At 37.3% G+C, this 19,828-nt stretch overlaps 1 protein-coding gene across 2 annotated transcripts in view; it reads left to right on the top strand.

Annotated features, from left to right (window-relative positions):
• Positions 1-19,828, top strand: part of EPHA6 (EPH receptor A6) — a 406,991-nt gene that overhangs the window by 345,749 nt on the left and 41,414 nt on the right. The window lies entirely within an intron of this gene.

Here is a 19,828-nt window from a genome sequence, read left to right as displayed (position 1 = left end):
CATTTATATTTTAAAGAGATCTTACTTAGAACTCAGAAATAGGAAATTGCTCATACATATTTACTAAGTTAGGTTTTTTTTCTTCAACTTCTTAATTTTGCTTCTCTAAATATTACCAAATAACAAGTAATGTCATTTTGTTTTATTTTATTTTATATAAGGAAGCATGCTGTATAATAGAAAATTGACCTTGTCCCCAGATGTTCAAAAGGGGAAACTTCACTTTAGTTGTGACCTACAATCCAGCCAATAAGTTAATGATAAATAATGAGATAACTAACATCTGTATGTGGAAATTCCATTCGTGTCATTAAAACTATTGCATAGAGAATGGCCAATAATGTTTTTAGAACCCCTGCAACTCTGATGAACACACACAGACACAACACACATACAAATAGTTGATTTGCTAGATTCTATTATATCATGCACGGGATTATATTTTCATTTCAGTTGAGGAAGTACGTCTATTTGTTTGTGAACCCAGACCTGATTCCTTAGCTGAAATGAATACAGTTACTATATGCCATTTATTTCTCATTGTGCCCTTCTTTTTGGTCAGCAGTATCAGTGTGAGTGTGCGGGGGGGGGGGCAGGTCAGACTGATGAAAATGTTGTGAGGTTGATACACAAGCCCTATCTCTTTCCTATGTGTGTCTCAGCATTACACACATGCCAAAGAGAGGCAGAGGTTGCAGCACAATGCCTCAAAGCTGCTTTAGTCTGAATGATAGAAGCAGCAAGATCCTGTGAATGCCATTGGTTTTGGTGATTAAATTTCATTCAGGTGATTTTTTAAAACATTTTAAAATATCCAAGATTCTATCGCTGGTTAAGCTGGACTGTTCTCATCATCATATTTGATGGACTGTTCTTACCATCAAATGTGATGCTGGAAAGAAAAATACAGAAACTTAGCCCTGCAGATGGCTAGCCTGCTTCTTCTGTGGTGCTAAGGTCAGCTTGTTCTCTCCTCTCCTCAGCTAGGTAGCCAACCAGAAATCTGTCTGGACCAACCAGCCTGCAGTTCAAGCAGCATCATTGACTGTTGGCTCTCTGGTGCCATGCAGCATGTAGCATGGTTTAAAGAGTCTCCAAGTATGGGGCTTGTACTTATCTGAGTGGGATACTTCCTGCTCCTGCCCTTAGTCAGGAAGTAATGGTTCCAGCATCACAGAATCCTGCAGGAACCATCTGGCAGTGGGATTATATGCTAGGAAATGTCTGCACCTAATCTTTTCCATGATATATGAATGTGCTGTTATTGGTGCAGGTATCCTTAGAAACTTGGAAGGAGGCATAATTGACCAGCAGCTCTTCGATAGCCTATGAACATACAATGGCAGGCTATCAAAGTGAGTCTTCCTAGAAAACAAGCCTAGGGGCAAGATGAGAGACTGCAATTTGCTTCAGTGAGCTTACTTAGGAAATAATTGGCTTAAATTATTGGAATGTACACAAGACTAGATTTGCTTCTGGCAAGGTTCCTCTACCCTTAGTAGCAGTGGAACAGGCCACTTCACCAAATCCTGATGACAGCTGACACACACACAGCTCTTCAAGATGCAGAAGTTCAACAAATGAAAGAAGTTAATATTCCAGGTTTGGATAAATAGCCATTGCCATAAAGCTGTAGCTTTGCATCATAATTTCTATGTGGGTCTTAAGGGTAAGGAACTGTAGATTGCTTTCTCCAAATAAAGTACTCCAATAAAGTACCTTTTTCTATACCTATCTGTTCTGAGGTTAAAACAACAACACGTAAACCAAAACAGGAGATCTTATAGCACCCTGAAACATTCATTGGCAAGAATCCCCCCAATAGATAAAATTCAGTGCCTTCCCCTCCTCCCCATCATAAGCCAAATGGGTGACACTATAACTCCCATCATTTCCCAGCCAGCTCAGGGAGGCTGAAAGTTGTAGTTGAATACACCTTAGAGAAAACTACTAAAGGGCCATTCTTTACCATTTCTAGTTCTTCCCTCTAAAACTTTAGTGATGTTTGAACCAATTTTCTCTTTTTCAATAGGTTGGTTTTCTTTGTTGTTGGACTGGTTTTGTTACTCTGTGTGAATGTTATTATTGGACCTATTATGTCTTTTGACTATAACAATTGGTTAAGGTAATTTATTGACTCTTTGGCCCTGGTTGGCATAATAGATTGGATGTATGGGAAGACTTGGCCTTCAGAATCTCCCATGGCATTTGTTTATGGCACCACCAAATATCAGTTTGTACAGCATCCTGCATTTCTAGCAGCATACAACTGCCATGCAACAAGTAAAAACAGAGATATATACATGATACCTCAAGAGGACTAAAGAAATGACTCTCTCATGTACCTGAAAATTAGACAATAATAAGAAATTATGTTGAAACAATGCTTCAGCCCCAACTCACTCTCTGTCTCTTTCTCTCTCATTAGTTGCATTTATTTTTTAATTCTTAAGATTCTTCCCACTGTGACCAACATTGTTTCAGCCTCATGATTAATGTTTTATTCTGTTGGAGATATTCCTTTAGATTTGAAAGGTATAATGATTTTTACTAAGTGGAAAAGAGGAGAGAAAAGTATGTGTTGTCCTATGTTTGGCTCACCAACATCCATTAACAACATCCATTAACAATCCCCTCTTCAGAGTTTCCTCTTTTAGAAAGTTCAGATATGATAACCTTGAGGGAAACCAAACAGTTCTGTATACCCATAGGATTATAGAGGATTGGATCAGAATGAAAAGATACTATTTTTTAAAAAGTAAATTCATGTTTATTTAACAGTCAGTGAAAGTTACTCACCTTTTTATTAACTATATTAACAACAGTTTCCTATTCTGTTACTCTTGTTATGTATAAATACTGAATATGGATGTCTCTCTGTGCGTCTATGTGTGTCTGTTAATTATCTCATTTTTGTTCTGCAAAAATAACAATATTTAAAATTCTTTTTATGCCTATTCCAATTTTTTATTGAATTCATTAGTGCTTACTATCTGGCTGCTCTTCATTGTACAATGATTCTGTTATTCATTGATTTGATTCATAGAAGCCTTCATGGCAATGTAAAAAGATGTTTATTTTCTGGATTAATTTTTCTTTTTTTTTCCAGTTTGCTTACAATAGGAGACCCATTCAAATGTTTTAATTTTCTGGTTTCACAATGCACAGCAGCTAATATTCCAAAGAACAGGATTCTAGAGAGCTTTCACTTATTTCCCTAGGTGATCATTGCAAGAAACCCAAACAAGGCACATTGCTTGTTCTCAAGCTCTGCAACTGAAAAGTGAATTGAGCAAGGAGCTGCAGATGGTCCCTCGTAAAGAAGAGAGTATCTGCACCCTTTTTTAACATGACAAATGAGATGTGCTGAAATGTGATTCCTACTCCCTGTTTAAGAGGTTCATGAAACATGAAAAAGTACTGTAAAATTATCAGAATATACATTTTGTTCAGATTTGCTAAAACTTCCCACATTAAAATTTCAGAATCTCTGTTATATGATGTAAGCAATATTAATCATTCTGAAATGGAGTTAAGAGTCCAAGAAGGCCGGTGGATTCTTCTGTTGTGTATCTGTGCCATTAGTAATTCATTATCAACTTTTTATTTCTATTTTATTTGGAGTTTGCTGATAAAAACAAGACAAAGGATCTACAATCTTAAGTCTCATTAATATCCAAAGTTGCAGATGAACCAGGCATTAAGACTTTGACTGATCTGACTGATCATACCGGAATTCTGGTATGTGGTTGGCAAGCTTGGGGAGAACAGGATCTAAAAGGCATTTCTAAAAGGCATTCTAATTCTAGAATTCTTACTATTAAAAGGTTTTTTATTTAAGTGAATCAGATTATAATTGCATTACTCCATGCAAAACCTTCATTACTCACTTAAAAATATATGCTAATCGAAAATGCTAGGTTTTCTTTTTTTTAGAAAAGTAAAAGTATTTATTCATAGGCATTTTAGTAAATACTTAATTTTTTAAAAGGCCAATGGCTTAAAACACTACAGTCTAAGAACTAGTCAGCATATAGTATGTGTTTTTAGATTTTATATATTAAAAAACTGGACAAAGAAAATTATACAAATGTCTGTTGTCCAGCTCATGTAGGATAAAATTGTTCCTCTTTAAAGTTTGTCATTCTTTCTTCTTTTTCATTTTAGTTCATCTTGTTTTTCTTCCAAAACTGGAGAATAATAAGGCAAAGGAATATGCCATAGATTTTTATGGGACCAAATTGGTGTATTTCAACAAAATAGGCTCCACTGCAGCACATATTTTGGTACTAAATAGTTTATTGATGTCTATCAGAATCAGTAGAAAAAGCATGGTCTTAAATGCCTTCCAGAAGGGTTGGGACCAAGTGTACTTCCAGGTTAATATTCCACAGTGCAGAGGATACTAGCAAAAAGACCTGCCTTTTGGTCCACAATCCTCGATGACCTGGGGGTGGAGACTTCAGCAAATCCTCTCTAATAGCAGAGTCACATTTAGCAAAGCGGTTCCCTAACATAAACTGGTACCAAGCTGCATAGAGCTTTATAGATAAAACCTGCGCTTTGAATTGGGACCAAAAACCTACCTGCAGTCAAGATGCCAAATGTAAGATTGAGGACACTCTGTTATCACCAACCAGAAGTCTGGCTGCCACATTCTGCACCAATTGCAACTTCCAAGTCAATAACTATTTGCAACATTTGTTTATTTGTAGAATGTCTTACTTCAGCAAAGGATCATTACCTTGTTGTAGTGCTGGAGCTTGAGCACCTCAATGACGCCATGAGCTAAACTGTGAAGGGCCACCCAAGACGGGAAGGTCATGACAGAGAGGTCAGACTAAATGCGATCCCTGGGGAAGGTAACGGCAACCCACCCCAGTATTCTTGCCGTGAAAACTAAATGGATCAGTACAACCAGAGATATGTCGGTATACCATCAGAAGATGAGACTCCCAGGTCAAAATGCTACTGGGGAGGAACAGAGGATGAGTTCAACTAGCCCCAGATGTGATGACGCAGCTAGCTCAAAGCCGAAAGGATGACTAGTGACTGACAGTGCTGGTGGTGATTGGCGAATCTGATGTTCTAAGGATCAACACACCACTGAAACCTGGAATGTAAGATCTATGAGCCAGGGCAAACTGGATGTGGTTATTGGTGAGATGTCAAGATTAAAGATAGACATTTTGGGCATCGGTGAACTGAAATGGACTGGAATGGGCCACTTCACATCAAATGACCACCAGATCTACTACTGTGGACAAGAGGACAGAAGAAATAGAGTAGCCTTCATAATTAATAGTAAAGTGGCTAAAGCAGTGCTTGGGTACAATCCAAAAAATGATAGAATGATCATAATTCGAATTCAGGGCAAGCCATCTAACATCACAGTGATCCAAATATACGCCCCAACCACAGATGCTGAAGAAGCTGAAGTCCTGTGAGGATCTGCAGCACCTACTGGACAACACGCCTAAAAAAGATGTTATTTTCATCACAGGAGACTGGAATGCTAAGGTGGGCAGTCAAATGACACCTGGAATTACAGGTAAGCATGGCCTGGGAGAACAAAACAAAGCAGGACATAGGCTAATAGAATTTTGCCAAGACAACTCACTCTGCATAACAAACACTCTCTTCCAACAACCTAAGAGATGGCTTTATACATGGACTTCACCAGATAGACGACATCCTTTGCAGCCAAAGGTGGCGGACATCTATACAGTCGGTAAAAACAAGACTTGGAGCTGACTGTAGTTCTGATCACGAACTTCTTCTTGCACAATTTAGGATCAGACTCAAGAGATTAGGGAAGACCCACAGATCAGCTAGATATGAGCTCACTAATATTCCTAATGAATACGCAGTGGAGATGAAGAATAGATTTAAGGGACTGGATTTAGTAGATAGGGTCCCAGAAGAACTATGGACGGAAGTTCGCAACATTGTTCAGGAGGTAGCAATAAAATATATCCCTAAGAAAAAGAAAACCAAGAAGGCAAAATGGCTGTCTGCTGAGACACTAGAAGTAACCCACGAAAGAAGGAAAGCAAAAGGCAACAGTGATAGGGGGGGATATGCCCAATTAAATGCAAAATTCCAGAGGTTAGCCAGAAGAGATAAGGAATTATTTTTAAACAAGCAATGCGCGGAAGTGGAAGAAGACAATAGAATAGGAAGGACAAGAGACCTCTTCCAGAAAATTAGAAACATTGGAGGTAAATTCCAGGCAAAAATGGGTATGATCAAAAACAAAGATGGCAAGGACCTAACAGAAGAAGAAGAGATCAAGAAAAGGTGGCAAGAATATACAGAAGACCTGTATAGGAAGGATAACAATATTGGGGATAGCTTTGACGGTATGGTCAGTGAGCTAGAGCCAGACATCCTGAAGAGTGAGGTTGAATGGGCCTTAAGAAGCATTGCTAATAACAAGGCAGCAGGAGACGACGGCATCCCAGCTGAACTGTTCAAAATCTTGCAAGATGATGCTGTCAAGGTAATGCATGCTATATGCCAGCAAATTTGGAAAACACAAGAATGGCCATCAGATTGGAAAACATCAACTTATATCCCCATACCAAAAAAAGGAAACACTAAAGAATGTTCAAACTATCGAACAGTGGCACTCATTTCACATGCCAGTAAGGTAATGCTCAAGATCCTGCAAGGTAGACTTCAGCAATTCATGGAACGAGAATTGCCAGATGTACAAGCTGGGTTTAGAAAAGGCAGAGGAACTAGGGACCAAATTGCCAATATCCGCTGGATAATGGACAAAGCCAGGGACTTTGAGAAAAACATCTATTTCTGTTTTATTGACTATTCTAAAGCCTTTGACTGTGTGGACCATAACAAATTGTGGCAAGTTCTTAGTGGTATGGGGATACCAAGTCATCTTGTCTGCCTCTTGAAGAATCTGTATAATGACCAAGTAGCAACGGTAAGAGCAGACCAGGGAACAACGGACTGGTTTAAGATTGGGAAAGGAGTACAGCAGGCTTGTATATTTTCACCCTACCTATTCAACTTGTACACAGAACACATCATGCAATATGCTAGGCTTGAGGAATCCAAGGCTGGGGTCAAAATCTCTGGAAGAAGCATTAACAATCTCAGATATGCAGATGATACCACTTTGATGGCTGAAAGCGAAGAGGAACTGAGGAGCCTTATGATGAAGGTGAAAGAAGAAAGTGCAAAAGCTGGTTTGCAGCTAAACCTCAAAAAAACCAAGATTATGGCAACCAGCTTGATTGATAACTGGCAAATAGAGGGAGAAAATGTAGAAGCAGTGAAAGACTTTGTATTCCTAGGTGCAAAGATTACTGCAGATGCTGACTGCAGTCAGGAAATCAGAAGACGCTTAATCCTTGGAAGAAGAGCAATGACAAATCTCGATAAAATAGTTAAGAGCAGAGACATCACACTGACAACAAAGGCCCGCATAGTTAAAGCAATGGTGTTCCCTGTAGTAACATATGGCTGCGAGAGCTGGACCATAAGGAAGGCTGAGCGAAGGAAGATCGATGCTTTTGAACTGTGGTGTTGGAGGAAAATTCTGAGAGTGCCTTGGACTGCAAGAAGATCCAACCAGTCCATCCTCCAGGAAATAAAGCCAGACTGCTCACTTGAGGGAATGATATTAAAGGCAAAACTGAAATACTTTGGCCACATCATGAGAAGACAGGACAGCCTGGAGAAGATGCTGATGCTAGGGAGAGTGGAAGGCAAAAGGAAGAGGGCCCGACCAAGGGCAAGGTGGATGGATGATATTCTAGAGGTGACGGACTCGTCCCTGGGGGAGCTGGGGGTGTTGACGACCGACAGGAAGCTCTGGCGTGGGCTGGTCCATGAAGTCACGAAGAGTCGGAAGCGACTAAACGAATAAACAACAACAATCACGAATCCTGTATGAGTCAACTTTAGTGGCTTCTTATTTATTTCCAAAACAAGGTAGTCACCAATGAACCTCTAAATGGCTTAGGGCCAAGATTACTTCCTTATAAGCCTACCCATAATGTACATTGTTCACCATAGGGATGTTTGTATTTCATACGGATAAAACAGGCTAGCTTTGTGGTTACACAAAATGATGGTTCTTTGGTAGCAGCAACCTGCTTTTGGAACTCCAGCTTTACTGAGTAAAAGCTACGGTATATAATTTCAGGAACTGAATAGCCCTTAAAATATTTTACAATTATTTTGGCTTGTTTTAAGAAAGGGTTTGCCTTTATTTTGCTATGCTATTGTGCATCACAATGAGGCCCTCAATAGGAATAAAACTAACAGCAAATTATAATATTTTGAGCTTTAGCTTTTGTAGTCTCATAATGTGGAAGGATATAGTACAGTAGGTGATGGTATGCACATTTTAGAACAGGGGTGCAAGGAATACAGTCCGTGAACCACATTTAACCCACCAGCATCCATTCTGCAGCCCAGGATCCTTCACGAGTGAGTGTGACCTAAACATCAACTTACTTACTTTCTCACTTACTTACTCACTTACCTACCTACCATTTTCAAGGATTGGTGGGTTTTAGAGGCAAAATGAGTGTCCCTGATTTGCAAGGTTTATTTATTTATTTATTTATTATTCATATTTCTATCACCGCCCATCTCCCCCTAAAAGGTTGAAAAGTTCCAACATGCTACCCCAAAAAACAGGCTCAATCTGAATGTTGGTCCTGACCAACATAAGGAACTTCAATAAGGTAAATGGGTAAATTCTTAGCTAATTGTACTAAAGTTGTTTGCCAGTATAATCAGTAGTCCAATTTTTATGGTTAAAAATACAGTACATAGAGTTTAAGCAGGGACCACCACAGGAAGGGTCAAATAAATTGCAGTTTAAACTCTGCCCCAATGTACAAAAAGAGTGGGGCTTCAGTAACAGCACCACACCTAGCATTTTGACACCCCTTGTGAATGCCCGTGAATTTAAGTATAATATTCTTGTTCCAGTGGCAGCTCTAATATCACTTTTTCTACAACATGCACATTAAAACCTATAAAATTAGAATTGATCTTCAAAGGAAATACTTTCCAGAGAAGTAGCAAGAAGTATCTAATTTCTTCAGTCTGAAAGCACATGTTGCTTTTAAAAGTATTTCACCTGTTTTACTGAAAGACGGTCCTTGAACATTTAGGCTAATTAACTCTGGTGTTCCTATATAAATAATGGGAGAAGTAGTGTTAAGTCATGTGTCAATACAATACCTGCTGTTCAGATATGCTAGACACAAATAAGCACAGATGATGTCTATATTTAGTTGAACATACTGAACCAACAGAAGGCAATCAGAATCAAAATTTTAAAGAAATAATCTTACAGCTTTCTTGGCCTAATTTCAAATACTTCAGAGGCCCTAATCTTGTAAAGATTACCATATGATTTCCCAGCACCGTAACTGAAATCTTTCTAGTAATTTAATGTGATTATTTTAATCCAGTTAATCAGTCATTGGAACAACATGAAATGTAGTTTGGATTCTATAAAACAATTACATTTCTAAACTAAGGTTCAAACTATACTTGAAGTTTATGCAGTAGCTTATATCTCACACTACCGATGCTTTTTTTAAGAAACAGCTGGAGAAGATTAGCTGTTTGGGATGATTAAAGGCTTTAACCCTTTAGTTTGCCACAATCCCAATCATCAATTTTGCAATAGAATAGACAAATGACTTAGATTACCTCAACAAAGTGTAGTAATGTTTATTCAATCAATGACTAGCAAAATATAAAAATATACACAAAAAAAATAAAATCAAATGGGTGAGGTAAAATGCTAACATAACAAGGAGTCTGTAAGGATTGCCTACCTTAATAGACTCAGACTCACAAGCAGGAACTTAATGATATCTGATTTATTAAAGAATAGTATGCAAATACAGAGAAAGCTGAGAATGAGCAAAAGCACGCCAAATACAAACTAAAAACCCTCGGCTCAAACGTAATCCCTCCCCTCGCCCTGCCGTTGCAAACTCCCCCCCCCCCCCCGCCAGGTGCTGGTAACCGTTTCTGCTGATGTCCTGGGAAAGGAACCTTGAACACACAAGATAACCCAAACACATTCCAATCCAGCTACTAACATATAACAATCCCACGAGATGGAATCAGGATGCTGGAAAGATTGGATTTTCAGACAGTTTATCCTCCTCCTCCAGGAGGCCCTTACCTGAATTGCAGCCATTCCTATCTCAAACCTTAACCAGACATCTGCAGTTGGATACAGGGACAACTGATCTCAAATATTTTGTTTGCATTGATTCTAATGCATTCTTCTTTGCATAAATTCCCACTTGTGTACTGTAAAGCATTTGGGCCAATGATTTGGCCTCAAAAAGTTTTAATCTGTATGGAAAGTATATCTTCATCCTTTCATCTTTCAAAGATAAAAAAATGTTCCACAAACAGAAGAAGCAAATGGGGATCCTAAAGAATCAGAATTCAATGGAATCAGTCAGATATTTGAAACATTATATACTCAAATTAGTAATCAATTCCAGCAAGTACAATACAAGGTATTTGTGATGGTTGCCTTGCTCCCAAAGAGACACGGACTCACTTAGATAGGGCTAAGGATTTCCGGTTTAATGGGAACAGAATGCATACATGGAAAAAGACAGGAGTGGGCACATGGCGTGCGGGGTATCCTGTAAATACTCGTGCGGACCTGGCCCTTCTCCACCCCCCATTGTCCCACAGTCCAGATCCGGATTCTTGATGGGTGATCAGGGTGCGATACCAGGGTCTCGATGGGCGATCGGGGGGGATTATCACTGATCGCCTCTGTCTCCTTCCTGTGTCCGGCGCAGGTGCGTCCCCCGGGGTAATGCAGAGATGCCCAGGAGATATGATGATGGCTTCTTTGGTCAGGGCAAAGGTATGCTTCCTTTGTCCTTTAATTGCATTTGTACCTGAGTGTTTAAAGGATTAGTATGATTCCTTCCTCCTTCCTTCCCTTATCCGGAAAGGCATGTTCCCCGTTGTGATGCATGATTGCACTGCAATGGGGGACATGACAGTATTTTACAAATTAGAGGAATCAAATGCACAGCTGAATTTCAGAGAGAACATTACAAGAATGGCAAGAAACTGTAAGTAAATTTCTATGGAGTAGGAAAAGACACCAAGTTAAACAAAAAATCCTACAAGTTTCCAAAGAGAGAGATAGTCTTGCCCTTCCAAATTTTAAACTGTATTATAAAACAAGTTGCCTATGTTATACATAACATAGTGGATAAAATCCCTGAATAGTAGAATGGCAATATTGGAAGGAGCTGGCTTAGCCAATGGACTTCATAGATATTTATGATATAGAGACACAAAGGACAATAACGGGGTTTTGGAGTATGTGTCTTGCAGCATTTCAAAGGATATATTATTAGACAAATTTTGATAAAGGTATGTAATTCTACAAAGGGAATTAGATGGGCAGTATATAAATTTAATAAATAAATACATAAATAAATTTCCCCTTTAGCTTCTCCCTCAAATGCTTTTCATGCTGGAGATAATTACAGCAAGAAAAATCTAATTATATATACAAATTCAGTTCATTCAGACTATACAAATAGATTAAAAACACAGCAAGAATTACTAAGGAAGGCCAGAATATACCATGGTTGATGTATTTACAAATTGCTAGAGGGATAAAATCAAGTCTCAAGAAGGAAGGAGGAATATTAAGAAAAAATACAGAATTTTAAATGTTCATACAAAATGGTGACACTGTACACCATTTATTATCCATATTATTAATGTATGCTGCTTGATTTAAAGATGAATTAAATACATGATATTATAGCATTCATATAGCCTGATTCACCAGTGAGGAATGACTCATGAATCAGATGAATCTACAGAATCTGTGATGTTGCATACTCATGGAAACAGATACATATTAGCACAATGCCCCTATTCTGATAATACTCATATCAAGGAATATTGAAATCCGCCTTTGGGGGACCATTCTGAGTACCCCAATTAAGAGCCCATTGCCATTACAGTGGTTTTGAATGTTTATTAATTGAGTCAGGTGTCTACAAGAGAGAGAAACAGTAGGCAATTAACCTGAAATAATTGCTTTTGTGTGCAATTAACTGTTCTTGCATTCAAACAATTTGAGAAGAATGTATGTATAAATTTAACAGAGTGGGGGGACAGGGAAAGGAGAGGGACAAAGAGAAAATGAAAGATAGGCAATGTGGAGTGTGTCTCTACATTGTGGGCCATTTATCAGCCCTGAGGTGATCCTGCTCCATTTGGGTTGTAGCCTTGTGCAGAGCTGGAATGTAGCCCTTCATTAATTGTCTGGAGTCAATTAACCCTTCAGACTGAAATGTTGCCTGCACTGCAGTAAATAACAACCAAATTATGATTTGGGAAATACTAATAATTTTTTCAGATAGTATTGTTTGGGGTAGTGAATTCATATAATTTTCAGAAAATAAAAATTAGACAAAAGGGAAAAGAAGCCAAACTGCTTTCAGAAAGGAAGCAGTTTAACCATGTTTAAAGAAAAAAACTTAATAAGAATTGCTCTTGCTCTTCAGATTTATAAAGCAAAACTGAGATCTATATTTTTAAATGGAGTAGAATTATATTTGGATTTACTAGTGCCTTAGATAGAGAAAGTCAGTATTTTAGTTATCTTGCAAAATTCCAATTTCAAGGCCAAGATCTATGCAGAGATCATAGTTTATTGAATACTGTTATAAGAACTTAATTGTAGAAATGCAGTATTTGTTCTATCATTTCAAGTATATTATAAAGTAGATTAATAAAGATATATTGTTAATTCAACAAAAACCAAATACCTGAATAAAACTGAGCTGAATGTAGCCTTGATGTGATTTTTGACATTATTCCAAACTGAACAAATAAAGGAACCCTTCATTGGTATTATAATGCAGAATACTTCAGTACATGTAATGTGCTACTACATGTCATGTCAAAACTGTTTCTTTTTCACTCATTCATAGATTAAAGAATAGTGATTGGTGATCATATGCTTAGAAAAAAGCCTTCCAAATACAGGGTTTATGCATACATCTCATGCATTCACATCAAAAAGGACAACTGATTTGATTGTTTGTAATAAAAGACAGATAATTAGCAAAGGTTACAAAAGTGATGAGATGAATGCTCAAAGGAATAGTTCGGAGATCTGAATAGGAATGGTAATGATATGTTGAAGAGTGAAATCGAAATAAATATAAATGTTAGTGTCCAAGAAAAAAATGATGTAGGGGAACTCATAAGTGACTGTTAAAAAATGGAAGGGATGTAAATGTAGACAGCATAAAAAAGAAATGTTAAGTGTGAATGGTGTCCTTATGGAGTAGCTGTGCAACTTGTTTAACATGTGTGTTAAGTCTGACTCTGTTCCAATGACTGGAAAAATGCCATTATTATTCCACCACACAAAGGGACAAGAACCAATAGTGATTAATAAAGTGTGCCTGGGAAAGTGTTTGCCTGAATTCTGATTGGAAAGGTATGAGAGGTAACAGTAACCAAATTTGGGAACTACAATGCAGTTTTATGATGGGGAGAAGCTTTGCAAACCAGATTTTTGCTCTTCAGCAAAAGAAGGAAAGTATAATGGGGAAAGTATAAATGTGAGTAAGAAAGTTTGAATGCTGAATGGAATACATGTGGTATATGATAGAAGTAAAAAAAAGCTTACGAATAAATGGAGTGCTTAGCAAATGGTTCAACACTCAAAATGTCTGATGTCCTTTTGGCTGTTTATTGTACTTATGGATAATTACATAAGAAATATTTGTGGTGACTCTAGAGGTATGTTGGCTGGAGACATGAACTTTCATGTACTTGTATGTATTAATGTGTTGTTGGCTGTGAACCTGAATGATCTGCAGCAAACGTAAACATTTATTTTTCTCTTGCTCTTTCCATGAATTAACAGATTTTTTTTCATGATAAAAAATTGGTGGTTTTCAAGCTGAGCTTGAAGAATGGGAGTTCAGCCTCCTCAGTCGCCACTTCATTCTGACATTATTATGTCCTTCTGCAGCCCCCCCCCCAAAGTATATGTAAGTGGCAACAAAAAAAAAAATGAAGAAAGTAGATGGATTTGAAATCTTCCTAGAATTTTTACAAAAAAATGGAAAATGGCAGAAGAAATTTTAAGACATTAAAATATTTGTAGAAAGACAGTGAGTAATAATGCCATCTTTCGTGAGCATGAGAAAGGATATGTCCTGTTCAGATTATGAGGTGGCCAGACAGAATTATTATCAAACTCTTTATTTAAAGCAACTATTTACAACAGTAAAAGTCCTGGTGAATAAATAAACAAAGCAATTTCAATCAAGACCACCCAGGCAAGGGTGGATGAACAGACCAGGCTGCAGGATCAGACTGTGGCAGAACAGCAAGGCAGAATTCAGCTAACTCTCTGATCGAAGCTGTCAGACTTGGTGAAGCTAGAGTGCGTGGCAAGGCAGAAGCTGGAGGCAAGGCTCTGTGAACTGGCATGCAGATAGGATTGGGCTGAAACATGGAGGCTAGGCAAGACTGGACTGGAACCTCTAGGCAAGGCTTGGCTCTGGATGCTAAGCTGGACTGGACTGGAGAGTCTAGGCAAGGCTTAAATCTTGGAGCATACCTGGATTGTGCTGGAGCAATGCAACAAGGCTTGGAGCTGGATGCAAGGCTGTGCTCAGCGGGGACGGCAAGGAGAGGTTTGACTGGAGTGGCTTGTGCAGAAGGCGGGTCTGCAGTGGCAGAAGGCACTGGCGCTAGTTCCACGCTGGCTACAGGCAAGGATTCTGATGCTGGTAAGGACTCTTCCTCAAGTGCTGTGAGCTCGAAGGATTGGTTGTCTCCAGCAGCTTGCTCCTCGGGCGCCTGCCTTTTAAAACGATCCTTTCCATGCCTTTTCTCTCCTGCAGCCAATCAGGCTGCCTTCTGATTTGTGCGCTTCTCTGCTCTCGGGTCTCGAGTGCTGATTGGAGGATTCAAATCCCCCTTGGGAGTTTGTCCAATCTGTGTCTGCAAATTTTCCTGCTCTGCTGAGTCACTTCCTGGTTTAGATCCTCCAAGCTCCTCCTGATAAGTTTCATTTTCCCCTTCTGACTCCAGATAAGTTTTGTTTTTGGAGTCAGAAGCAGGCTCAAACCTCACAGGATAACCAACCCTGGGGGGGTGGTTAGCTCCCATTAATTAAGAACTTTTTAACATCTATGTCTTGAACTATATTTTTTACTTAAAAATATTGTTTTATTGTATTTTAATGATCATTTATTCTTGTTTTATTGTAAACTACCCAGAGTGGCTCTTTGAGTGAGATGGGTGGTGACTAAATCTGAAATATACCTGTAAATAAATAAATAAATGTGTGGTGAGGAATGCCAGTCAAAAGATAGAAAATGGCTGTGCATAAGAGTGTACTTTCCCTCACTTTATTATATGTGTTTTATATGAGAGTTGGATATTTTGGGAGAAAAAATAGTAAAATGAATGCAATGATAATGGTGTAATTAAGTGTATGTAGGAAAACAAGACATGATAGAGTTAAGAATGAATGGGTTCTGAAGGAATGTGAAATGAATACAACAGTGAGTGACCAGAATGAAAAAAGAATGTTGAGATTTAATCATATACAGAATGAAATCACAAACCAAATCTATGAACAATGAGTGAATTGATCAAGAGAAAGGGAAAGACTGAAGAAGTCATGTTTGGAAAGAGCATCTGACAGCATCTCAAAAAAGAAAGAGGCGGGATATTAAAAAAAAAAAAAGCCAAAAGCAGTGTATGAAATGTTACAGTATATAGCTGTTGTGGAAGCAATGAATTATTTGCAAGAAAAGAAAAGAATGGAGAGCTATTGTAAAAGATGTTGGTGTAAACTACATAGCTATATTTCCTTCTTCCCCTTTCCCCCCTCTGTCCATTTTCTTTGACTTACTATTCCCTTCTCCTTTTCTGTACTTCATATAGCACTTCTTATCCTGCAAAACGATAGCGTGAAATGTATGTGTGTGTGTACTGTATGCATGCATGCATTCTTTCACTACAGGATGCTATGTCACAGTTATCTTCAAGATGAAAGAAATAATTTCTGCAGTGTTCTGTTTTAGCACATTTCCATAGGTGTATAGGATGTAGTAATCTGTTTATGAAAGTAGGGTTTCAATAGTGTTAGAACTAGAATGTTCATAGTTTCTTGATAGCTTCTTTATCTATTGAATTAATACATCCAATGATAAAAAATAGAACATTTTCTTTTACGTAATTATTTCCTCTTGCTATTGGCATTGAGTTTGGCAATGAGTTTTACCAACATCATATAATTTGGCACACTTTCTTGTTCAATGTTCATTTAATTATGAATCTATATATCTAATCAAAAATAGTGTGGTTTATACTAAGCTGTAAAATAATTCCAGATTAAAACTGGATAAACAAAGAATAAAATAGAAGGTAAAATTATTTTTAAAAATCTATTGGATTGAGTGACTGGGAAAAGTCAACGTAAAAATATTGAAAATATCTTAGTACATTAAGTGTGTAATTCACTTAATAAGAAAGCCTTGGGATAAATACAAATACTATTTTTTTCCCTTGACACAGAAGCTTGGTTAAGGAGTTTGGAATGAAACTGAATGGAAGAGAAACTACTGTTCAACCAAGTCTAAATAATTTCATTAGCTCTAGCCAATCTACAACTTTTTCTTGGGAAGTCTTACTAAAGAGTTGTCTCGTTGTAATCCTTTATAGAAAGTGTTCAGTCTGAAATGTATAAAATCAGTCCAGGTGAGTCAGTCTTCTGCTGATATATATCAGGATATATTGGGAAATCCCATCATATATATTTCCTTTACTGATTTATAGTTGTATGATAATTCATACAATTCATTAAACCAATAAGGAAATGCATTCTCCAAAACCACCTAAGAAGAGCAGTCAGGTTATGATTAATTTTATTAGTAGTATCACTTGATTTATTTTTTAAAAAATAATTTTAGTTGTTGAGCCTCTCATTTGTCCTAAATAATAATATTTCTTACAAGAAAGAATGGAACATTACCTAAAGACTAATAATGTCAAGTGGAACTCACCATCTGTTTAGAACAAAACTAAAGTGTGTCCTTTGAGTTGAGCTTAATTCCTGCTGACTTCATGGACACAATCATATAGTCTTGTGGCAACAACCAACCGTGGTTTCTCACTGTCTTGTTCCAGGACATTTTTTCAGCTTCACAGTTCAGCCTGCAGCCTTAAATTTTCTAATGATTTCTCATCCAAATATTAACCAGGTCCAATTCTGCTTTGTTTTCTGAGCTCAGCCATGGTTAGCTAAGTACTGCCATCTTACTGGGTAAAACAGGATAGTGCAAGGTTAGATTTAGCTAACTCCATATTCTAGTGGATGAAATGATGTCAGGGGTAAGAAAGGCAATCCATCTCAGAGAATAATACTCCACAGGATGAAACAGAATGTTGTCACATGCTCCTGGTCCTGCATAGAAAGGTAATAAATCCTGCATGAACCTGAAGCAGATCTGGTGCTTCTCTTGAAGCCCTTTCAAGTGCCAGCTCTCCCTGGTTTTAATTCCATATTTGGTTTAAACCTAAATTTTTATTACCACTTAGCAAAATGTCACAATTACCCAGACTCACTCTGCATAAGAGAATTCATGTATTGGCTGTTTTCATCAGTTCATTCTTAGTAGTGAGGAAAATTTTCATCTGATTGAAATCTACATTAAGAGGATCTGTAAAAGTTTCTGTACTACTGAAAAGGAAACAGAGTATCAAATTAAAAATCAAAGTATCAGTGTAACTAAGTATATGTTGATGATAGTAGGTTAGTATAAGAGAAATACTACTTTTTTTCTCCCATTGCATAATCTTAAGCAAATGAAATACAAACAAAAAGCAAAAAAAAAAAAAGGCACAGAAACTTACTGTAAGATATATTGAATGGCATCATTACATTAGCCTCCAGAGACTGAATAACCCTCTAAAGGATTTGCAGTACAGGAATTTAAAAGAAGAGAAAAGGAAGAGAATTTTTATGGCATGAACAGAAGTGTACTTAAGTAACATAGATGTAGCCCTTAAAGCCTATCTTACATTCTTTTTTTTAATAAAAAAATATTAATATTTCCTATTTTTGGATTTTTCATTAAGCTAACAAGATGAAGATAGCTGTATAATAAACAGTCACATGTATTGTTTCAACTGTTGTCATAACTTCAAGAAGCCTGTACAAATTATCTCTGATTCTTCCAGTAATCCATAAAATAAGTTTGTATTTATTAGTGCTGATAAATAATGTATGGTTGTAATTCATACTAAAGGATGCTTGAGTTATTCTACTCTTTTTTGTTTTTACATAATGAAATACAACTAGAGCTAGAGACACAGTGAGCTGGATCCAGGCTGTTAGTCACAGCTAGAGCCCACTGAAATCAGTCTGAAAAGTTACAGCTGTCTCATTTCATTCTCATGGATTTCAGTGGGGCTTAGGGGTTAGCTGATTTATTCTGAATCTAGCCTACAGGTGACTAAAAACTGTGGCTATAGTCCAATACAGAATTTGAAACAATGGCTTTAACTGTGCCTGCTTCTTTTTTAGATTGTGGCCTCAGACAGGCAAATATGTCCAATGTGTCACAGGCGTGATTTTTTGTTATTGAATTAAGATTTAGTTTTAGCAGAATATGAATTTAATATTTGTCAGCAAGTGACCACTGTCTATTTGTATTGTCAAGTTATCTAGGAATAAATGTTATTTGTTGCCTTTGACTGCCCCACAGTGGCTGCACAGGAACTGTATTATTTTTTTTCAGAAAAGCATAGTGCTTCTAATCAGTTTGGTTAGCAGACACAAATATTTGCTTTCCTTATGGCAAGATGAATTAAATGAATGCCTTTACTGGAAATCAAGTACTTTATTAATATGATTTGAAATAAAGGGTACTCATTTAATGTAAATTTTAAATAACCTATTCTGAAACAATCACAAATATAAATTTCACAAAAAGGCAAACTATTGATGTTGAAAGATTACCAATTTGCCCAGTACCAGAAATTAGTCTGATTAATTGATCTGGATGTGATAATCAGCAAAGCATCTCCTGATTTAACATAAATGCAATATTTATATTTCTGTACCAAATATGGCATTCTTACTCTTCTCTGATCTTGAGAAAGTTGTGGATGCATTAAAATTAATACCATGCTTTATTATCATCAGTTGCCCAGCAGGCAATTCAGGATTGTCCTAAAATTTTACTATAAATTTTGGGTCAGTATTGTTTCTTATTGTATAGATTTTTATAGCCATCAAACTATGGTCCCATAGCTCAGTTATTTATTAAAAGCACTTGGTGACATTTCATCCTGATGGTACTCTTCAATAGAACTCTGCAAGTGGCTCTACAGTTCACTTATAAGCTCACAGGTTTTGCAATCACAGATCAATTGCAAATATGGCTGCAATGTTGCCCTATTTTTTTTTCTATTATCTGTATTCGGCAAAACTATGAATCTACCAAATTTGCCCAGATCTCTTCTGATCCATGGTCTTCCATTGTTTAGACATGTTTTCTGCTCTTGCAGTTGGTGACAATATTCAAAACTGGCAATATGATTTGTGCGTGAGTGCACACATGCTTTTGAGACATACCCCAAGGACCATTAAACTGATATATTTCTTACTCTGAAATCAGGATTATGAATATAGCAAGGTTATCCTGTTACCTAACAGCTACCTCTTTCAAGTTCAGGAAATGTCAATCCTAGAAAAACACAAAAGGAAAAATGGTAGAACAGAGAA

The sequence above is a fragment of the Candoia aspera genome, chromosome 5 (genome assembly GCF_035149785.1).
Source record: "Candoia aspera isolate rCanAsp1 chromosome 5, rCanAsp1.hap2, whole genome shotgun sequence".
Classification (NCBI taxonomy): Eukaryota; Metazoa; Chordata; class Lepidosauria; order Squamata; family Boidae; genus Candoia; species Candoia aspera.
Note: the sequence above shows the minus strand (reverse complement) of the source record. Positions and strands in the feature narration are given on the sequence as shown.